The 24,379-nt window shown below is 35.0% G+C and overlaps 1 protein-coding gene across 14 annotated transcripts in view; it reads right to left on the bottom strand.

The window, feature by feature from the left end:
• Positions 1–24,379, bottom strand: part of TCF12 (transcription factor 12) — a 382,195-nt gene that overhangs the window by 174,582 nt on the left and 183,234 nt on the right. The window lies entirely within an intron of this gene.

The raw sequence follows: 24,379 nt of genomic DNA, 5'->3' as shown, positions 1-24,379 counted from the left end.
TACAGCGGTGCTACCCAGACATATACCTTTTACTTAAAGGGTTATAAAATAATTTAAAACTATATAAACAATAAAGAGGAATTTTTAAAAGTATACTACATCCTATACTTATCAAAAACATCAGAAGTATTAAATTCATCACTGTTAAGGGTTAAGGGAAAACTTGCTTTCCAGAAATTCTGTGAGCTTAAAAATAATAAAGTAAAACGTATCTACTTTTATCTAGCACCTCATCACAGGTGCTCAGAAATTCACTCTTAGTCTTGTGTTTTCAAGTTTAAAGGCTAATGCATAATAATTTTCTATTTACTTATTTCATGAGTACCACTTCTCATTCTACCTACAGGTTTGCCCAGGGTAACAGTAAAATATTAATCACTTCATTTATGGCTTGTCTTAACTGGGTGCATCAATCATATTACCAATTATAGCAGTAGTTGTAATGATTTTATTCAGGCTGACTGGCTGGATCCACTACAATAAAGTGTAAAGAATATTATAAAAAGTCTTTAACTTCTCTTTTATTTTAGGCCCTTCCATTGGAGAAAGAAGAGCAAGGCCAGCTACACTTCAGGCCTAAAATCACACTTAGTATTCTCAGGTTTTCACAAAGGCCCCAAATAGTTTTCCAGAGAGACCTGGCCAGGCCATGCAGCCAGATCTTGGAGTGGCGGCTGAACCTGAGCATATGCAAGCTCAGTTATCTGTCCCCATTTGGGCCTGCATCATTACTCCTTTCAACTTTCCCATACAGTTGGTGGTTTCTTCCTGCGGAGGTAATGCTTAACTATAAGGAAAAACAAAGAAATAAAATGAGGATGGTGTGCCAGTCTAAGAAAAAAATGAATGCTTTGAAACCCAAGACATTTTCTCTAGTGAAAATATCATGCATCGACATGATATTAGCAGTGGGAGGCCAGTAAAAGTAACATCCTGGGGCACAGCCACCTGTGTTTTCTCCACTTCTGAGGAGGAAATGAAGCTGTCACCTGCAACACCTGGGAAGTCAGGGAAGACCCATGGAATCAGTCTGATCTGCTACACGAAGAGGGCACCAACCATGCTGGCTAAGAGAAAGTCCGACAGACCACCCTGAATTTCCAGGAGATGACAACCACAACCAAAGACACCCAAGTACACTGGTTCCCAAACTTTCAAGCCAGTCCCAGACCACCTGCAGTATTATTTGCCATAGCTATACTAATTAGTAGTCTCTTCACACCTTTTTGTTTGTTTAAATTAAGTCGTTGAAAAAGAGAACGATAATTCTTTGCGGAATGAAGTGGAAGTAGAAATATGGAAACTGAAGTATGTGAGAAGTTCCAGTAGAACATAATAGAAAATCAGCAGCGCTTGCCATAAACAGAAACCATTCCCACCAAAGATGCTGAGCATGAGGCCTGCTTCTCCTCCTTTATTTTTAAAATTGTTTTCTTTTTTTGCGCAGTCAAGTTTTTTTATTTTTATTTTTTTATTGAAGTATAGTTGATATACATTATAGAAGTTACAAGTTTACAATATAGTGATTCACAATTTTTAAAGGTTATACTTCATTTATAGTTATTATAAATATATTGGCTATATTCCCTGTGTTATACAATATATTCTTGTAGCTTATTTTCATACATAATAGTTTGTACCTCTTAATCCCCTACCTTTGTATTACCCCTCCCCCCTTCCTTCTCCCCACTGGTAACCATTAGTTTGTTCTCTGTTGTGACTCTTTTTCTTTTTTGTTATAGTCACTAACTAGTTTGTTGTAATTTTTAGATTCCACATATAAGTGATATCATACGGTATTTGTCTTTCTCTGACTTATTTCACTTGGCATAATACCCTCCAAGTCCATCCATGTATGTCACTCTTTTTTATGGCTGAGTAGTATTCCCTTGTGAGACACATCTATATCTATCTATCTATCTATCTATCTATCTATCTATCTATCTATCTATCTATATCTGTTGATGGACACTTAGGTTGTTTCCATATCTTGGCAATTGTAAATAATGCTGCTATGAACATAAAGACAACCTACCAAATGGGAGAAAATACTTGTAAATGATATGACTGATAAGGGGTTAATATCCAAGATACATAAACAGCTCATATAAGTCAACAACAAAAAAACGAACCACCTGATTTAAAAATGGACTGAAGAGACATTTTTCCAAAGAGGACATGCAGATGGCCAACAGGCACATGAAAAGATGCTCAACATCATCAGGGGAATGCAAATCAAAACCACAAGATATCACCTCACAGCTGTCAGAATGGCCATCAGCAAAAAGAACACAAATAAATGCTGGACAGGGTGTGGAGAAAAGGGAACCCTCGTGCACTGTTGGTGGGAATGTGAACTGGTGCAGCCACCGTGGAAACAGTATGGAGGTTTCTCAATAAAAATAAAACTACCACATGACCCAGCAATTCCACTTCTGGGTATATATCCAAACAAACAAACAAACAAACAAACACCAAACCCCAAAACACTCATTCTCCTCTTTTAAAAAGGAAACTCACAAGAGTTAGAGAGGTGGTAGAAATGTTAGCAGCAAATAGAGATTGTCTACCTAACCAGAAGAAATGAAAAAGATCTTAAAAGGATCGAAAAGGAATCTCACCCTGGGATTCAAAGTTATTTAACTCTGTAACAGTATCCCAAATAAATAATTTCAAGAAATTTTAAAATAGTCTTTAGCAGTGGTTTCAGCTTCAAAGTAAAGTTCATTACTAAAAATTATACTAATTGTGTACTTTTTTGCAAAAGCCTCTTTCATTCACTTAAGAAGTCCCTTCATTCATGTTCATCCACTTCATTGATACAGCCAAAGCCATATAAATCAAAATAGCAAAGAAATAAAGTTTAAATTTAACAAGAAAGAAATGCACAGCAAAGCAGGTTTTAGTAATGTTTCATCTTTCATAGCTGTGAATGTGAATCTCCTTTTCTTTTTTTGTTATATAAATGTCAATCATTATTTTAGTATTTAGTTTAAGTGTTTGATTTTCTCAATTGATCCACTCAATTTAAGATTAAGATTTTTTTCCATTCAATCCTTTAAAACAGCTATATTTAGTCAGTCTGTCCTGCTTAATTTACACAACAATATAACATAACTACTGCTCTTCTTCACCTGGAAAGCCTTCCAAAAAACCATTTTATGTAGACAGAATAAATCTCTTTAAAATCTCTAGTTTTTTTTTCTACAGCTAATGAACACATGTTCAAATTTATAAGCCTCAGTTTCACAAGGTTTAGTTTACAAGAGGGCTACTGACTATACATTTTCCTGAAAATTGCACTCCAAATTTAATTTTATTTAAATGACATACTCCAAAGGTCCTAATGAAAATGAAAACAGGAAAGAAAATGATAGGGTGAACTGGTTCTTTGGGTGGTTCTATTTGAAGCTGAGAAATTATAGCAGCAGTATAGCATTGTGTTTTAAGAGTATAGACTCTGGAGTCAGAGACAGCTGAATTCTACTTCCCAATTCCTAACTTCTTAGCTGTCGAGGCAGGTTTGCTAGCTGACTTCTCAAATTTGTTCCTTTACCCATAAAACAACTTTGCTATAAGTAATGAATGAAATGATTAATATAAATGAATGAAATGATTCATTTAACATAAATGAATAAATGATTCTTATAACATCTGGCCCATAGGTATGTGCTGAATGAATTGTAGTTGTTATATAACCATCATTATGAGAAGTACAGTCTTTCTTTTTCTTGGTTTCTGGTTTTAACACAAGTATAATCAAAGCTCTGTGATGGTGCTTCATAAAAAATCAAATGTTTCCCTCTCCTAAGATTGCTTAAAGTCTGATGAAGGGGACTTGAAGCTATAATGGAAGGCAAATTTCACGATTTCTTAAAGGTCCCATGGAAAATATAAAAATGAGGGAAAAATCAAGCAAGGCTTTTTAAAGTAAGTGATATTTGAGGAAGACTATGAAGCCTGGGTATGTTTTTTTGCAGAAGAGACGAAGGTAAGAAGCAGGAAAAATGAAAACATCTTAGATTGAATAACATAGAAGACAATAAATGTTAGCAAATAAAGAATATATGAATAAACATCTCTATTTTATTCTGATCTCACACATGGACATACTGTGTTCGTCATAATGAAAATATACAGATGACAACCAAATTAATTATCTACAACTCCACAAAACTCCAAAGAATCCCTCCCAAATCACTCCAGGAACAAAGAAGCTGTATCCATGAACATTACCCTTTTAAAAGAAGAATACCATTGTTCAAATGAATTTGGTAAGCTCATTGGAAATACTCTAATTTCAGAATAAAGTGAATTTGTATTTAGTACACTTAACAGAAATGTGTTCTGTAAGTAGTGACAAAGTCTGGCTCTACCAATCAGTGAAGTCAAGCTTCATTTTTGTCCTAGACTAGCAGAGGGACTTCAGTTTTCTCCATCAGTCATGTAACCTCACTGGTGGATAAATCATCATTTATACAGCCTCTGAACCTCATTTCAGCCCCAGACCATACCTTAAAGAATGCCACTTCTTCCAGTTTCAAAAAACTGTCCTTCATAAAAATCCTGTTCCAGATTACCTTTCAGTATCAGCTCATTTGCAGAGCAGAGCCATTAGGCATTTTGAGTCCACTTAACAACCAAGTTCTTCCAGTCTCTCACTAAACAAGTTACCTGTTTCGCCAGACACTACCTGACTTCTCACTCAGGTGGTTCTCACAGGAGCCATCACATAGAAAAAACATTCTTAAGAAAAGAGTCACTCTCACAGCTCCTGTGAGTAGGCATTAAGTTATGATGGGGCCTACCAATTTAAATGTGATAGCATTATATTCTTCAAGAAGCTGGCAATTTAGTGGGAAAGAAAGATGTGCATGCAAATAATCATAACACAGCCGAAACACATAGAGAGCTATAAGTCATGAGAATCCACCAATGGCAGGAATCACATTATTCATCTACAGTTCAAAAGTAACTCAACAAACAAATATTGAGCATCTGCTATTGTCTATCAAATGTTGAACAGAGCACAGGGTGGGGGGAATGAATCAAGATATCCTACCCTCAAGAAATGTCCATCTAAAACAAGTGCACACACAGGGAACTCAACTCAATGCTCTGCGGTGGCCTATATGGGAAAAGAATCTAAAAAAAGAGTGGATATATGTATGTGTGTAGCTGATTCACTCTGCTGAGCACCTGAAGCTAACACAACATTGTAAATCAACTATACTCCAATAAAATTTTTTTTTAAATATCCAACTGGAAAAAAGTAAAGCAAGTACACACAAATAGCAAATTTCAGTATAACATGTACAGGATGCCATGGACACAGAGAAAAGGAGCCCTGAGTTCAAGATGGGGGAGTTTAGGCAAGACTTCCGAGAAAAATTAAAATATGAGTTGAAAATTCCAGGAGCTCAGGGTCATAACTGCTTTCCATACCAATGAATATTCAAGTAACTAACACAGTATCCAGCAAATGATAGAAACGCACTAAGTTTTTAAATGAAGTGGTAATCAGTCAAAGAGAGGTGTGGAGGGCATTTCAGTTAGAAGAAACAGTGTGAGAAAAAGCATGCAAACATGAAACAGTCTGAACTAAGCAGGTAACTATAAGCAGGCAAATAGTATTAGGACCTAAGACTCAAGGCAAGAAGTGATTGGGAATAAAGATGAGATATGCGAACGCCCTGGATTTCACTGAGGTTCTGAAACACAAACAATGTTGGTGGTCAAAAAATGTCTAATATGGTAATGTAAACAACTGACTTTATTCTTCAAGAGATACAACGCACTACGCGAAAGAAGAGGAAGAGATTAATTGCAATTTACAACTGCCAAGGGAGAACATGGTACTTATTAAATTTATGCTAAATCAATGATATTGTTATCACACTGCCCATTTCTTTATGAGTTACAACAGTCCCAAATCAAGAGTATAAAGTGTCCATATGGAGTGAGGGCTGCTGGATAATGTGAGAGGAAGAAAAGATAATCTAGCTCTTGATTTTGTGTCCAAATAATATAAATAAGTAACTTAAATTATACTAGCTGGTTTACAATTATTTGACTACAGAGTCTCAAAAATAACATATAGTATATGAGTCCAGTACATAGAAAATACTAAAAAAAAAAAAAAATCTGTGAAGGTACACATGAAATAAATAGCCCCTCATTAACTGCAAATTCATGATTAACCCATCACATGATAGAACAAACTAATGAGTTACTCTAAGAAAGTGGTGGGTAGGTAGTACAGTCATAACTCCTAAAAAAAAAATTGCTAGCTTTGAAAACCTGAAGAATTTCTTGTAAGTGTACCTTATGGAAAGTACAAAATATTTTCAAGTAAGTATTATGTAAATATACAGATATGCAAGTTCCATTTTTGGCTAGTTAAAGCAGCATTTAAAATGAATTTTAAGAATGTTAACAACTTTAAAAACACATAGGCTGATTTTGCACTAGTTAAGCAAGAGAAGAAAAACTGGAAAGGAAATAGAAAACACATTAGACACAAAAAACTGAAAATACGTTGGCTGCTTGGCTGTCTGCCTGACAAGGCTGTTGCAGTAGAATGACTAGTGATTTGATCCAGACAGGTGAGTCTGAGGAAGTAACACACATATGAACAATACAACTACTAACTGAAAAATCTATAATGAAATATTTCTCCACAGATATGAAGTTCAGAAGGTTTCTGACAATTGCTCTGTAAGTTAGGTAAATATCACTGTCTGATGCTGATCAAACTGGCCAGATGTCAAAGTATAATTGAAAAAGAAAAAATAGATAAAGATATTTCAAAAGAACAGCACATATCTCAGATCCAAAGCACCTATTAAAGGGAAGAGAGGCCCTTCATCTGTGTGGTTTCTAGTTCAATCATATCCAAAGACTCAAGAGGCAGTGACTTTTTAACATGGGTTAACAGAAATAAAAGTTAATCTGCTCAGACAAAATTCTTTCCTAATGAATCACTGCCCTTCAGTTAGCTCTTTTATTTAACATTTACAAAGGTTGGTATTGACATTTACTGTATGTCACTGCCAGGGGACCAAGCTGTGTCTATACTTAGAAATAACACAATGGAGATGAGGTGGAGTCATAATCAATGCTGAAGCTTGCCTTCCTTGTACTGCCAAATACACCCTGGCCTAGCAGCCTCATCCTAAATACTGCAGAGCCAATTAAATCGATCACTGTATTGAATACAAGATAAGCCTTCTGCACTGCAAGAAGTGAAAGAACAAAGATAACAGAAAAAAAAATGATTCAATAAAAATTATCAACAACAAAACTTTAATATGATTCCCTGCTATTTTTCAGTGGACAGATTATGTAGTTGAATATGATCTCTTTACAAAATAAAAACAATTTTTTTAATATCTGCAAGTTTTCCTAAATCTTTTGCGATCTGTAAAACTGCTTTTGAAATTACACAATTGTTTTAGCAATAGTTCTCATATTAAGAGCTGCAGGATTCAAATGGAAATAAAATGACCTTATCCAAAACTGAGGGAAATGTTATTACAAATTTTGATTTATCAATAACAGAGAATGTTTATTGAATACTACCAATGTGCTTAGGTAGTATGTTAAGCTCTTTGCACTGAGTACGTCCTTTAATTCTCAAACCAATCCTGTAACTTAAGCATAATCACTATCCTCCATTTATATATAAAGACCCTAAAGAAACCAGAGCCAGAAGTTTGAACCCAGGTAGTCTGACATCAGTCTTGCTGCAGGAAAGTAGCTCTTACTTACAGTAATGAAGTAGTTTTGTTCATTCAAAGCAGATTTTAAAATGATACTAATGTGAGAGGTCATTTTCTATCAAAGTGAGTAATACCTGATTATAAACATGATTTTTACTATAAAGAAGAAATTAGTATGCTTTTTTCCTACCTTTTTTATCTTATTGGGTTTTTAAAGATGCTGGCAGTTGAATTTCAATATAAAGCATGTTTTTCTACTTTAGTTCTATTTTTCCTCATAAATAAAACTTGTCATTAAAAGAGTAAACTTATATGGTTAGTTAGCAGTTTGACACTGAGGCCAAACAATGATAACACATTCTTTGGAATGTGGAAACTTTGAAATTTGGGAACTTAGTACTTAAATCAACTCACACTCAGAAAAGGTAGTCAAGAAAAGTTGTTAATAAATCATTTCATCATATTGTCCCCAGACTTCTTCTCAATTACTCTATCACAACTAAACAAAATACCTGCTTCCCAGCCATTAAATTATGTAGGAAAAAATAAAATAAAGCTGCAGTCTAATTAAAATGAGAATGGCAATGACTATATAAACTATTCCAAACTATAATCTCTCAGAGGGCAAGATCTTATAGTTCTCACATATCATCTAAACAAAGAATTATTAAAAGAAAATCCATACTTGGAAAATATTATGCAACACTGTCTACCAGAGGAAAAAAATAAATAATTTATGAACCACCGAGTCCCATAATCTTATTTATAAACTAGCTATGTTAGGAACCTGGAATATATCCGTATGTGAGAAAATATTCATATGTGGAACCCAGGTTAAGTATAGTACGATGGTTTAAAAGCATATGCTTTGGAGTCAAGGAGACCAACATCTCCCTATCACTACTAACAGTATTAAGTAAGAAAGTACTTAATCTTGTTGTGCCTCAGTTCCCTCATCTGTAAAATGAACATAACAACACCAATCTCATATGTTTTTCCTGAGGATTAAATAAGACAATGTTATAGAAACACTTAGAACAGAATCCAACATAGTGAGGTCCTGTGTAAATGGTAATCTGGGAACTGAACAGGAGATAAGAAAGATGGCATTTTCTTCCTTCTTTTCTGAGTACAGGTGGGAAAAGTATAACTTTTTCTTCTTACATTTCACTATATAATCCTCTCCTATTACCTAGCATCCCCCTGCTCTGCTGGTGCCCAGAGTACTCAACACTTTACTATAGATCCCTTCAGTGATTTGTCATCCACGGTATATCACACTCTAAAATGACTGAATTCCCTTTTCTCTCAATTAAAACTTGTCTGCTAGGAATTAAGCAATCCAACTTGACTAAGTTTGAATAACACATTAACATTCTGAAAGATTATGCTTATTAACCCAAATCAATTGCTAGTAGAATATAAGGCACTGAGTTAAAATTTAGGCAAAAATAGATGGAACAGCCTTTCCTAAGAATTTGCCTACAGACTTGCTCCTTTAAGTCATTTCTACTAGTCACAGCTTCTCCCAACGTAAGCCAATGTCCACCATGTTCTGAGTATTTTCAAAATAGATCTTGTAGGTAGTACAAAAAGGACAATGATGTAGACAGATCTATGATAGCTTCTTGTCATGAAAAAGTGAAATTCATAATTAAAGATTTAAAAAAGTATTCAAAGTGAAAATTATATTTAAGTAAATGAGTTGAATTTTATTTTTCTTTTCCCAATTAAATCAAATGAACTATGTTCCTACAGAATGATCTAGAACTTAATGTCCAGACAATATTGTATTTTATACACATCATAAGTTTATTAAATACAAAGTCTGAGTCCAGAATAGTTCTTTGGCAGATAATGTTGTCTTTTTCATCTTGGTTCCCATACTCATAAGCACAGTGTTTAACATATAGAAGGCACTCAATAAAATATGAAGATACACGTGGTATATTAAAACTCTTAGAACTATTACAATTGTGCTATACCAAACCAATTTCATAAAAATGAACTGCCTGCCTATTGGTTTTCCACAGAAAATCAAAGCCACGTAGGCCTTACTGAAAGGATGGAACCTCAACTACTACACTCCAAAAGACAGCAATCTAAGCTGCCCTACTGCAGCTCCTCGGTATCTGAACAGCCACTGAGATCAAGTTGAAGTTTGGCCATGCACAATCACTCACAGTTAGTGGAGAGCTGAGGGCATTCCAAGCGAATTACTTCCTACCTCCAAGTAATCTGCCAAAATAGTTATCCACCTTCAGGGCACAGTTAACCCAGGGCTTGTCCCTGAAAAAGCTACCTAAAGCTTGGCTCCTTTGCCCTATGGTGTCAGATCACTAAAAATTCAAGTGAAATCAGGTCACATGGCCAGTCTGGCGTGGAGGATGGTCCTAAGACCTAGGACTTCCTGCTCAAATCTAGGGAGCTAGAACCCTCAGCTGCGAGAAGGTTCATGCTTTGGAACTGAAAAATTCCCAGTGCAACTCTCATTTCCACCTTCCCAAGATTTGATGAGGAGCAGAGGATTTCCCTTCCTTCTAAATCACATTATGGAAAGTATATACACTCCAGAAATATTCCTGTGATCATCCTTAAGGGTTTTAGTGCTTTCTTTATGGTATCTAAAAGAAGTAGAGGGGTTAGCCCATTATTCATATGCAACTTTTGGTAAATCCTCTGTTTTGGCCCTCTCCCCATTTACAAAGTGTTTATTCTTTTCAAGACACATAAATCAAACCTACCAATTCCTCTGTGCCACGCAGGCAAACTATGAAATCTTATCAAGGTCTGCTAATGAAGCCTCTCTGAGTCATCTTCACTCAATCAGAGTATACCAAGGGTCTCAGTTTGAATTACCTCTCTCTCTCTTTAGGTATTAGGAAGGATAAGCAAGTGCCACTACCCGCCTAGTGAATCCAAAATTTCTTTTTTATGCCTGCAACAAAACCCTAAGAAAAGCTGTAGGTACTATGATTTCACAGAGTTTGGCCTGAAACTCCCTGGGATTCAGCTGTTCCATGCCTCTGCCCAGGGAGAAATAACAAGACATTCCACTAAGAAGCCAACCAGAAGCAAATGAATTCAGGCCTAGCCAGCTCTGTCACAGGTGAGCTCCATCTTTAAAAAAAAAAGAAAAAAAAAGTAGAACAGGATCAGAACAAGCCAGAAAAGGGAGGACAGTCAAATATGCCTTCATCTTAAGACCCTACACATGGGACTAACACTAAACATACTGCATCTGGGACAGGATATTAATGTGTTTTTCATTCACTGAAACTCTACATTTCTGTTCACAATTTTAGCCCAGTAACCCACACACTGCAATCTGAATCTCCTACTATCACAATCAACTCTTTTTTTTCTTTTTTTCTTTTTACTTAACAACTCAATAAATGTTGGGTGAGGCTTCCAAGTACCTTAATTTTAACATCTCAGTTTCCTCATTTATACGAGATGAATCAAGTCCGTTTTTAGCTTTCCACAGCCAATGCATTCATTCTATCTACGCCCAGCCCAAATAGCCTATAAACACAGACTGAGCCTCTCAAATTAAAGGATCTGTGGAACTGGAAAGAAGGCAGCAGACTATATTACTACTCTTGCATTTTTTTTCTTTCTTGTATTCAAAAGTCTCATTTTTCCCAATTAAAAACAAATAAACTTTCAACCAAATTCCCAAGAGCCTAGTCATAGAGAGAGGAAATAAGTAATGGGCACTATAGAAAAATGACTCCAGTTTCTCAAGTGCATAAGCATTTGTTTAGATTCTGTTTTAAAAGCAAGAATGTCGTACACATTAGATCAGAGGCTGTTAACACGGGCAAGAAGATTCAGCATCTTATAGTTTCATGCTATTTGTGATGCTACTCTATTCTGCCAGTGCTTTTAAAGGCAAAAGCATGATACTTTCCCCTGACTATAGTACACTTAAATGTTTTAAAACAGAATTCTGTAAAATAAAGTCTAAGTAATCAGATGAACACAAAGTCTTGGGTTTTTCTGGACCCAGATTGATCACGTTAACTAAATCTTTCCTACCGTGTGCTTTACTGACCCTCAGAACCATTATCTTTCAAGGCAATCCATTATGACACTAATCAGATATACTATACATTGTTATGCTACCATGAGTATGCATGGTGAGAAAGCTACATCTTTACAATTTGCTGGGCAATTTAGGAACGATTTTTACTTCTTCCAAATTTCCTCAGTCAGGTTTCCTGTGACACTAAATTATCTCCATATGTTCTCATTACAAATATCAGGACCATTTGAATCTTGAATTAAAATATTACTTAATCGATTTATGCAGCTTGATGGTCATTATACCTTCTCTAATTATGCTTCTTCACAAAGTAATGCTTTCTAGATACCTTACATGTGCATTTGCTTTGATTTGGGATTCCTAATAGTTGATTTAAGTACAACTGTGATTTATAATAACATGTAAGTGATTTAAATAAGAGCATTTAATGACATTAAATAAATCTCATAACTTTAATATTTTTATGAAGAGAGCAAGTTAAGCTACCTTTGACAATTTCTATTTACTGTAATATACAGTAGTATTCAATATTCATCTCAAAACAACCTAAAACACTATATATGACAAATAGGTTATGGCAAATAATCTAAGCTGGTTTAATTAGTTAATAGTTAACCTAGGCCATAGGTTCAAATTAACTAAATATAAATTAAACTATTTGATGTTAAGACAAGAGATAGAAAAATTCCAATATTCTTATAGAAAAGCCTAGGCTAACTAAAAATAATTACAGAATTATTCTTTAAATAGTACAGAATTTAATAGATTGTCCTGTTTACAATATTAATAATCATCACCACTGTGCATACTTCCAACTAACTGCTTCAAAGGAAATAAGAAATATATATTTTAAAAAATCAGATGTCCCATTCCCTTCCTAAGATAGGATCTTAGTATCTTTACAATAGCTGACATCTTAGCCCTTCTAGCTTTCCCCAGCTGACCCTGCACACTGAAGCACAGCTACAAATGCCCAGAGAAAGAAGACCCACTGGGAAAAATTGTACTCTGCTCAGCTTTGCATGCATCAGTGGGCTTCACACTAGATAAATATACCCCATAGCCAGATTAACTGACACACTGAAGTAAAAAGGGAAATCTGAGATTTAGCCACTTTATCTTAAACCTCTTTTTAAGTAAGGGGTAGTTTGTTTTTACTTCAGCTTTTACATATACAAAAAAGTCTGCCCCCAAGGACTCATCCACATTTCTAATAATAATCATTTTTAAAGTATTTCTAAAAACCTTAATTTACAGTGCATGATATTTTATTATGATTTTAAAAGATTCAGAATTATAGCCTCTGTTTTTCACAAATGACACAAATTTTTTGACAACACAGAACCAAGTTTTGGAAAATTTATTATTGGCTCTTTGTACGCATATTTAAAACAAGACTTCTCTAAAAGCTTAGAAAACAATTTGACAAATTAGGTAGAATCCTTAAAAATCCAAGGGGAAGTTATGAATTAGCCTACTGATGTTTTTCTCAACTCCAGTTCCAAGAACCCTCCACAGTTCTCCCCCACATTTACCTCAAGAGACTCTAAGCCAGAACTCCCTCTAAGGTGTTGTTTGTCTAAAATACCTAACCCCAGGGATCACCAGAATAGCCTCACCTAGATTCTCAAACTCTTCCAGGGGAGCCAGCTTCCTGTGACTGGTGAAAAACTGAAAACTACAGAAGAGTTTCCTAAGTAGGATTAGCATTTTAGAGGAGAGGAGAGAGTTTTTCACATCTAATTGAGATTATAAATGGCAGTCAACTTAATCCTCAAACCTCATTTCTCAGTCAAGTAAAAGGGAGAACAGGCCCAGTCAAAATCCGTTGTTGTATCTTTCTACTTTGCCTCCCAGGGAAAGAAAGGTGTCAAGGAGCAGCTCTAGGCAAAATTTATCACGAAAAAATTAACTTTAGGACCTTCTAATATTTTTCTCTGACATGCTTCCTACTACCTTTCCCTCACCCCAAGTCCTCTTGCTAATACTTTTCCATGTAAATTCTCAATTCTGAAATACAGATTATCTTGCTTTCTAAATATTCCCAAGTTGTTTATGTCCTCAAGAACACATATAAGGCTTTTGGCCTTTGATGTTTCCCACTCCCTATTGCCCAAAGGTACAATAATGCTGTGCACACAAAGTGAAGGACAAATGTTGATGAAAAGATTCTTCTTCTTACTTGCTAATAGTTGTACAGTTTCCTAAAAAGAAAAGTTCAAGAGACATTCCAGCCTTAGAAATACATGAATTTTGGGGCTTCGCTGGTGGCGCAGTGGTTGAGAGTCCGCCTGCCAATGCAGTGGACACGGGTTCCTGCCCCAGTCCGGGACGATCCCACATGCCGCAGAGCGGCTGGGCCCGTGAGCCATGGCCGCTGAGCCTGCGCGTCCGGAGCCTGTGCTCCGTGACGGGAGACACCGCAACAGTGAGAGGCCCATGTACCGCAAAAAAAAAAAAAAAAAAAAAAAAAGAAATACATGGATTTTCAGTGATTTAATAGGCCACAAGGGTGACTATTTTGGTCTAAATTTCCATTATAAATGTTTCTAGAAAAATAATCTCTGCACATCCTTGACCCTTCTCTTCCTCCTGTATTTCCTAACCTACTTTCCTATAATTTTTTATTTCCTTCAATTAATTTGTGTGTTCAGTCATCTATTTGTATATACTTTTTAATTAAAACTTTTCTTTTGAGGTAACTATAGATTTACATGCAGCTGTAAGAAATAGTGGAGAGATCCTGAGAACTCTTTACATAATTTCCTTCATCTTATAATATCACAACCAGGATATAAACATTGCTACAATCCACTGATCTTATTCAGATTTCCTCAGTTTTTAAAAAATCTGTGTGCACACGTGGTGTTGGTCCTATACACTTTCATTAAACATGCAGGTTCACGTATCCACCACCATAATCACGATACAGAACGAGGATTTGTCCTGTTGTTCTTTATAACCACATCCTCCTGTCTCCTTACCCCCTGGCAACCAACAATTTGTTCTCAATTCTATAATTTTGCCATTTCAAGAGTAGTATATAAATGGAATCACACAGTATGTAATCTTTTGAGAGTGGCTTTTTTTCATTCAGCCTAATTTACTCAACATCAATCTAAATCATTGCATTGATTATAGTTCATTCTTTTTTATTGCTGCATAGTATTTCATGGTATGAATATACCACAGTTTCACCATTTACCCAGTGAGAGACATTTGGATTGTTTCCAGTATGGGCTATTATGAATAAAGGTGCTATGAACATTTGTGTTCACGTTTTTGTGTAAACATAAGTTTTCATTTCTCTGGGATAAATGAGTACAACTGCTGAGTTGTATGGTAACTGCATTTTAGTTATATAATGAACGGCCAAAGTGTCTTCTAGAATGCCTATACCATTTTACATTCCCAATGTATATTTTCCTTTACATCCTTAGGTTAAATTCCTCACTGGCAGAGTTACACAGAGCCACAATGTATTTTTTTAATGGGTGTCATCTTCATAAGTATATTTGGGGCACTGCTTTCCTTCTAAGTGATCATCGTAAATTGGAAAGTTAAAAGCACATTCTATGAAGAAAAGAGGTGGGAAGTTCAGATGTACTGCAATGCCCTAAAACTGTCCAGTGCAGCAAGTTTGACCAAAGGAATCAGGGACAGATTTTTTTTAAAAGATATAAACAGATACAGAGGATACATATAACAACATGCAAATTATGAGTGCATACATACGTATATCCCTCCAATATCTCTAGGGAAAAGTAAATTACAAACAGACACCTGCTACTATGCCAGTACTTGAAGATGCTTTCTACTAACTTTGTAAAACACCTAAAGATAATACTTACAAACTTTTTTTAGAAGACACATGTTTGAAATCTTACTGTAAAATGAATTAAAACAAAAGCTTATATTTAATGTGCTCCTATCTTGTCTAAACATACAAGTGTGTATGAGTGCATGCACACACACACTCACACACCAGGAGTTAAAACTGCTTTGCCCTTAATGCTGTCACTGAAGGACTGCATAATTTAATTTCCTTGAAACGATTAACCTGTATGAAAGGAAAATAAAAAAAGTAGATGGGAATTCTTTGGTGCAAGCATATTTCATTTCATGTAAACCTAAGAAGATATTTATAAAAATTATCACATAAGTATAGCACCACATTTTCTTAAATCTTCCAGGTAAAAGAGAGCCTTAAATTGAAGACGAATAGCATATCAAATCAGAAATCTCAAACACAAATCATTAAGCCCTGTACATGAAAAAATTTAATTATATACTCTATAAACTGCAACAAAAATCCATAATTTACATTTATCTTATCAAAAATGTTCAGATACAAGCTAGAAAATGTTATAATATTTTTATTGCACACATTTTTGGGGATATCCCCCACTTGGGAGTGCAGACTCTTACTAAATCAACAGTACTTTTCTGATGATCGTGCCATTCTCACATTATCCTCTCATCACAGGTTCTCGCTATACACTCTTCTCCACAGTTATTCTCTGAAGATTTCTCTCTGAAAAGCAGCCGCACTGCCACATTGCCACCAAACTGCCTAATTTTCACCTTTTCCTCTCCTAATGTGGTAGGTTCAATTCACTACAGTTACGGTTTTACATTACTATTTTGCGAAGTAGATATTTTAAAAATTCCAGATTATAGAAAACTAAGGGAATAACAGGATTTCAGATGAAGAAAATCTGACATTTGCCTAAAAAAGCAACTATCAGTACCACACTTGAAGACAAAACAACAGGAAAACAACTCACCTAGTAAGTAACTTACCATTCTGTACAGAGGCAATGAAGCCCTGGAAATTTTAGAAATAATTCACCACCACCACAACCACCAATCACCACGTCTGGATATTAAAAAAAACAGAAACACAAAACAACCCTGGTACACTCCACAGAATTTCACATATATGATTTATTACCTAATCAAAAAATTGATATTGCTATCATTTAAAGTTTTTTTTATTGTAAATTATCTAGAACAAGATTGGCCAACTACAGCCTGTAGAGCAAATCCAGGCCACCAACTGTTATTTTTATAGCCCATGAGCTAAGAATAGTTTTTTACATTTTTAAATGGTTATATAAGTACCTACACATACTATCACTGATTTTGCCTTCTGGGCTGCAAACTCTAAACTATTTACTATCCAGCTTTTTGCAAAAAGGTTTGCTAACCCCTGATCTCAGGGATCAGTATAGAAAAAAATGTAATATAAATTAATAAAATTTATAACTATAAATAAAATGAATTGATTTAATTTTCAGCAAGCCGAAGTGGCCTTGAACTCTACTCTCATTTAATTGTGACTCCCTAGAAATTTCATACAATCTGAGGCGTCTGACAAGCCCCCAGAGGTATTCTCAAAGTGAAAAACAAGTAAGTAATTTAAGAATGACTGTTACATACTTCACCACACTACACCATGCATATGCCAATAACCAAAAATATTTTTCAAGAGAACAGTATTACATAAAAACATAGCCATACATATGAGAAAGCCCCACAATACAGGTAGAACAGCAAATTCTACTATTCTTAAAAACCTTAAATTCCAAAAAACACCACCAAAACAAACCCAACCTGGAAGTCATAGAAAATGTGAGCTATGAAAAACAAAGGCTGAATTTTGTAAGAAAAAAAGGAATAAGCTGAGATGTGAGGTGATTATAAAAATAGTGGATTGACACTCAAATTAAGCAACAGTTTTTACTTAAAATGTAAGGCTTATTAAATAACAGCCACATAGTACAAAGACTATACAACTGAATGGTAACTACCATGAATACCTTCAAACAATAACATTTCTATAATTTAAACCAAAGCAATTTCAAGATATGCTTTCAAATTCTTAAAAAATTCACTTTTATTTTGTGGCTAATTAAAGCTTGCATAAACATTGTGACCACTAACCAACCTAGTACTGAGTCTTCACTTTAAAAGAGGTTCCAGAGTTTTCAAGGTAAAAGGAGTACCAGTCACACCTCTCCCTACTCCCAGTCCTTATGACAATCATGTATTTTTCAACACTCCCAATTGAGAATCTCTAAGCTAGATGACCTCTAAGATCCATTCCAGTGAAAATATTCTATGAGAATTTTAGTTAATATGTAAATAGCATTTATTTTTAACAAAATGCTCAGAAAACCTATAGTAAATGATAAAGACATTATTATAACCATAAGCAGTGAATCTGAAATATTACCACATCAAAGACACGGTCTGATAATGCTGCTCTAGGACTTTTCCTAATCAAAATATGTCCCAAATTCTCAACTGTGTGCCATGGTGTGGTTCTGAGATTATACACATCAAGGAAAACTGTCAGGTTTACAGAAATTCCTTAATGAAAAAAATCATTCTTTTGTTCTCTAGTAACCAAGCAGCCACAGCCCCTGTCATCCACCCTACCATAAAGAGAACTCAGAATATCCTCAGAGTTCATGTTCACTTGGTGAGAATCAGACACAAACAATGGGAAGATTCAAGGAAGAACCACATATCAGATCTGTGCCACTGACCCACTATAAAACTCTGCAGATCAGTAAAGATTACTGTTGACCACAGAGCATAAACACATGAATGATGATGAACAAATGGATTGGGTAAATAAATAAAAATAAAGGTGATCCTCCTTACATAAGTCCCTGGAGATACCACTTTGCAAGACTGCAGAGTTAAGCCAATGTTGTGGCCTGATGAAAATATTCACTAATGACCAGATAACTTAGAAAAAAATACCAGTGAAATATCGCTCACAGATAGTGTGCCTACCTCAGGTCTGAGTCAATGGCATTGTTGGTCAATCTTTTGCTAAATAACCCATAATACAAAGCAAATACAAAAGAAATTCACTGAGAGTTGAATATCATGCAAGAGACTAAAAATTTCACAAAGTCCTTTAAACTTATGTTAAAGAGTCATTTAACCAAACACAAAAGCCATTGACAGATTAGGACCTAACTGAATTAGAGTCAGTTAATAACTGAAGAGAAAATCAACAAGGTTCAAAAGTGAAATAAAAGACATTTCTATAATGCCATACAATTTTCTGAAGAAAAAAATACACCAAAAAATTCAACAATTAATTCTTTGTTCATTTAAAATCTAGTAGATTTTATGGTTTTGTTAATATTACTTTCTAATTTTAGCTTTAGTTTTCAAAATAAAGCCCCAAACATTTTTTCCCTCTATCTTCCAAAATCTTGACATCTCTTTGAAGCAATTATTTAATTCTCTTAAATAATTCACACCAGGACTAATTATTCTTAGATAAAAGGGACCTGAGTCTATACAGGAGTACACCTGAAACTCTGGAACCTCTTTCAAAGTGAGGTACTAGTTTGGTCTCTCCCAGACTGGGTAGAAAAGAAACCATTAGCTCATCTCTGGCTTTCTGGATAGGTTTCAGAAAGAACGGCTATCAAGTCATTTTAACTATGAAAAGAGGCTGCTTTTCAGGCTGAGGAGGCAGGGTAGGGACATGGAAAGAAATGATGTTGTCAGGAACAGAGTATTACAAATAAAATGCATATATGCATTGAAAGAAAACATCCCAAACCACTAAGGAATAAGGTAACCTGTAATATGGTAGCCAGAAAGGACAATGTAAAACAATTTGGAAAGACTGGAGGTAGGACCTGGAAGTAGACAGCAAGAGACAAGAACACCGCACTCTACCCTTTCCCACTTTTCAAATCTCCTCTCTGCCCAATTTGCCTCTCCAGTTTTATATCATTCTCTTAACACTTTCAAGGGGAAAGAGGGGGATCAGATGACAGTGATTGAACCCCTGGATCCACCATGCCTAAAATCAATCTACTCCTAGTCATTTGGGATAAGAAGTCAATAAATACCACTTTTTGTTGAACACAGTTTAAGTTAATTTCTGTTATTTATAAGATATTTTCACACAGTTAGGGCAGAATAAAGAGATGGATGGGTACACACGAAGGAGAAAGAAAAAGGTGTTCAATAATTCAGACTGGTTAATGAGAGTCTAAGCAGTAGCAAGAGGAAGAAAAAGATATAAAAGCTGTAATGTAGAAAAAGGAGCAAATGAACAAATGGTTGAGGTAAAAAGAAAAAAAAAAAGCAGTGCAGTAGAAGGGGGCTGTGAGCTAAGTTAGAATCAAGAGGGTTAGATCCCTGTTTCCTAATTAACGACTCATTTCATTTTTCTTGGTTTTGGTTTCTTCAATAACTAGGTCTGGTTCACTCAAGTTTTTTCCAGTCCCAACATTTTGTGTTTGTAAGCATCTAAAGATCAGAGAACGTAGATCAATGAATAATAACTCATCCTTCGTTGAGACTTGGGGTTAATAAAACACTGGACAACGTATGAAGGCCTAATCCTTATGAAATACTGTCAAACCAGACAGTAAGCTATACTGTTTCCCCTAAGCACAATTATAATCATTTTCATTATCTCATCTATCGAAAGAATTTCTGTACGTCAAAGTTAGAGATCTTTTTGAAGGCAGGGTTCTATTACATTTTGATATCCTGAAAATGGTGATTCTACACTTTTTTGTAACTCTAGGAGATTTCTGGAGTAATCATAAAGTATAGTGTAGGCAGAATCAAGTACACAAGAGTTTTCTTTGAAATTTGGTTGTTTGAAATACTGAATATATAGGAAAACAGTGTACTTGGGTTTAAATTCCCAGACAAGCCCAGAGAAACTTATTTAATCCACAATGAGATGAAAATAAAATGCAGTAGCTGCTAACAGAGGGGGGCCCTTTAAACTCGGTCAGGTAAAGAAGGGCAGGGCTGAGCAAACAGACTCTAACAACAATGGAAGGAGTGTTGGTTTGTTTATAAGTCAAATACTTACAAAACAGAGGTTTAACAATGCAACAACTGGACCCAATCTGTTAAATTAGCTAAGATGCCTAAAATGACTTATAAAAGTATACCCAGCAGTATTATTAACCTTGTGCTACTTTACATTTCAAAGAACTCTCATATTTTATCTTTTATTTTTCCCTTAACACAACCTACAAACATGTCCCAGTGTGTGCTCCATAGAAAACTAGTTTCCCATAGGCTAATGATGCTTTTTTACAAAAAGGCTTCTGTGCATCATCTGATTCTGGAATGTGATGGGCTAAACATAATTAAATAAGCTCCCCGCCTTATTTTCCCAAAGTACAATCCCTTTAATACCCCAAAGTACAATCTCAATCTCTAAGAGGGGGCATGTGATATATAATGCTTTCCAAAGTTATGTCCCTATGGAACTCTTTTTCATAGTCACCTCTCAAAAGCAGTGTCTCCATACGTATAGTTTCGGAAAATGCTCAGCTAGTGCAACCCTGAAGGCATCATGTAGAAAGAACCAGTATCTTACATGTCTAACGTGCCTAGTGGAAGAACACTGGGAGTCAGAATACATGGGCTCTACATTCAGTTTTGCCGCTTATTGACTCTGTGACCTCAAGAAAAAACACAATTTTTTTGTACCTTATCATTATGTACCTTTATCATTTGCAAAATATCAATTACAACTCTAGTTGCAGCCTTTTCCAGGGCTGAATAAAAGATATTACATGAGATTATAGAATTATAAAATTCTAGAGCTACAGAAGACCTTTGAGACTATACAGCAATACCTTATCTGAAAGGTGAAGGTTATTTTTCAGGATCTGGATTAAAATCCAGACCTCTTTAACTCTCAGCCCTGTATTTTTTCCTATACCACCACATGTTGCTTCCAGTTTTTAAAAGATACAATACTAGCAAAACATCTCTAGAGGCAACATAGGTCTCAGAAAGGAACACAAATGAAGGTCTCAGAAAAAAGGAAAATTGAAGGTACTATCTTAAGTTTCCCATTGACAATACATGCACACACCACCTAAAATAAGTAAAGCTTTGATAGACATGGAGGAGTAGATAGAGTAGTTTATTCCACAATAACTTGGGAATCAAAGGGAGGCAATTCTATAAAATAACTTGCCTTTATGTCCAATTAATAAACTACTCCTACCATCACCGAAAATACATCTAATCAACAACAGGTAAAGGAAAGCAAATATTACTGAAATTAATGAAGGGCCCAAGGGTGGAGAAATGGACCAAAGCTGGAAGAGGACAGAAATAAATAAGACTCTTTGGTGATACTACTGCAATTTACTGCTATTGTCAAAGCTTTGCAGTTTTACTATAGTAGAGTACAGAACTGTTTGATGCTAATTACTTAGTGATGTGCCAAAAGGATGTACTTATTTCACTTGAAACATAAGAAAAACACCCTTTTCCATATTGACAAATCAACAGGATAATTCTGGAATTCATTAAAAAGAAACACTGTTTCAACATGAGTTTTACTTCCCATGTAAAACACTTCAAAATATCTAAATGAATACAGAAGTGCATGTTTCTGTGGCAAACTGTTCATTACTGAATCATTATCAACCCTTGTTAGATAAAATTTCTCATTTTTGCAATGTACAAAATCATTAAAGTATTTGAGAGCTCCATCATGAAAGATAGTAGCACTCTACAATCCACTATTTCTTTAGGCAAATATGCTTATTGCTGAACACAATACGAAAAATAACAACATTCCCTAGACACACAATTCCACCCCCCCTTAGATGGTGTTTTTATATGTTGACAGCAATGATGAAACATGTTACAGCTTTCCAGTTAGCTTTAACTGTTTCTGAGCACTCATCATTCACAGAATCACTCTGAAGTTTTTACCTATTATGACAACTAGGTATCAATAGTTCCAAATGCTTGCTAATACTGCCATGCACATCTCAGGTCTGCTTTAACAATGCAGGTTTTTAGCCTGAAAACTCCCCTAAATTATCAAATGGCTAACAAAGTTAATCTATCCACCGTAACTCTACTGAGTGCTATAAACCCATATTTGGGGGTATCTAACAGTTCAATTACGTCAAGTCACATCAAGTGGGACTGCCTGTTGCTGTATGGAGGTGCTCCACAATTTAAAGGATATTCATTTCCAAAAGCTTTTTAGATTTTGCAGATTGCTTAGACTCAACTGTTAGATATCTCATTTGATCATTTGTACTGAAAATAAAAGGAAGGAAGTGTAGTAAATCAGATATTCCCAAAACCAGTGAAATCCTTTTGAACAATATCTGCCTAATCTTCTTCAGGGTCATTTTCCCCTTTCTTATAGGTAAATTAACATTTTTAAGATTAGGTAGTTAAAACATACAATGAAAATGTATAGCTGCACCTGGTTAACTGTACAATGTAGTTCAGATGAATGCAGATTTTTCTCATTTGTACTGTGAAGGGATCAATCTGTTTATAAACCTGAGTTTTTTATTTCAAGACTTATTTTAGATGCTGATTTTATACATACGGTATGGGTGATTACTGAAAGTATTCTAATAATTATCTGTAAACTGAAGAAACTAACAAGCACATGTTCATAATTGCTCCAACTAAGAAAATGTTAGCTCAAACTGAATTACAGAAATATTTTTAGTCAACAACTACTCAGAGCAAGTGACTGACATGCATACTTTTTAGAATTCATTTATTTCCCACACTTACCCCACAATTTTAACAGTCACCTTGGCTCAAAGCTGCACTAATGATGTAATTCTACTGAACTTAAGAGTCATCTCTGTAAGCTAATAAAGGTAAGAACATAAATATAAAAAAGGGCAATTTCTGATTTTTCACAATTCAGTTATATCTTTAATTAAGAAAGCTTAGTTCAATCTGAAATTACAAAAACACTGACTATAGTTTGCTCTACCATATTTACCATAAATTAAACGCTACTTGGGGAAAAGTTATACTACAAAAGGAAACCATCTGGAGTGTCACATCTACTTTACTTTGATAGTAAGCTTGACAGAAAATTTAGAAGATAGATTACAAAGTTTTCCCTGGCCAAATGCAAGGATAATTATTTTGTTCTATATTTAATTCTGATTTTTACCTGGAATGATAATATATTTAATACCAGGATTTTCATTTTCACTTTCATTTATGTTGAAACAAATTGTCATTTTAAACACAAGTTTTATTTTTACCCTTGTGTCATACTCAATGATTCTGGCTTCAAAGTGGTAACTGCCTTAGGCAAAATCCACACTGAAATATCAGAATCTATCTCCTCAATACTTTACGGAGGGTAAGGGAAATAAAGACTGTGCTAAACAAAACCATTTATAAAGAAACTGCAGACCACCAGGATTTTGGATTTGGGTAATCCACTTAGATTAGCATGGCTGTCTCTTAAAAGGACAATTCTAAGATCACAATATAGGTCATGTCCTTAAGAAGTAAAGTAATGAAATCAATGTCAATTACACAAACCTTCCATATTAACATGACGCCACTGACAACCAGTAAGACAGATTAAATAAAGCTTTTGTAATGTGCTCAGCCCCAGCATAAACAAGAAGGAAAAATAATGTCATAAAACAGATTCTTTTGAATCAGGTTCTGCAAAAAGGTAAAATTCTCGCTTAATAAAAGAGTGGCATCCAAACTGGGGGGAAAAAATTGGGGGCTTATCATTTCAGATTGAATAGCTATAAACTTTGATATGAGAAAGTGAGAGGGCAGGGGGAGA

Source organism: Tursiops truncatus, chromosome 2 (assembly GCF_011762595.2).
Source record: "Tursiops truncatus isolate mTurTru1 chromosome 2, mTurTru1.mat.Y, whole genome shotgun sequence".
In the NCBI taxonomy this organism is placed as follows: domain Eukaryota; kingdom Metazoa; phylum Chordata; class Mammalia; order Artiodactyla; family Delphinidae; genus Tursiops; species Tursiops truncatus.
Note: the sequence above shows the minus strand (reverse complement) of the source record. Positions and strands in the feature narration are given on the sequence as shown.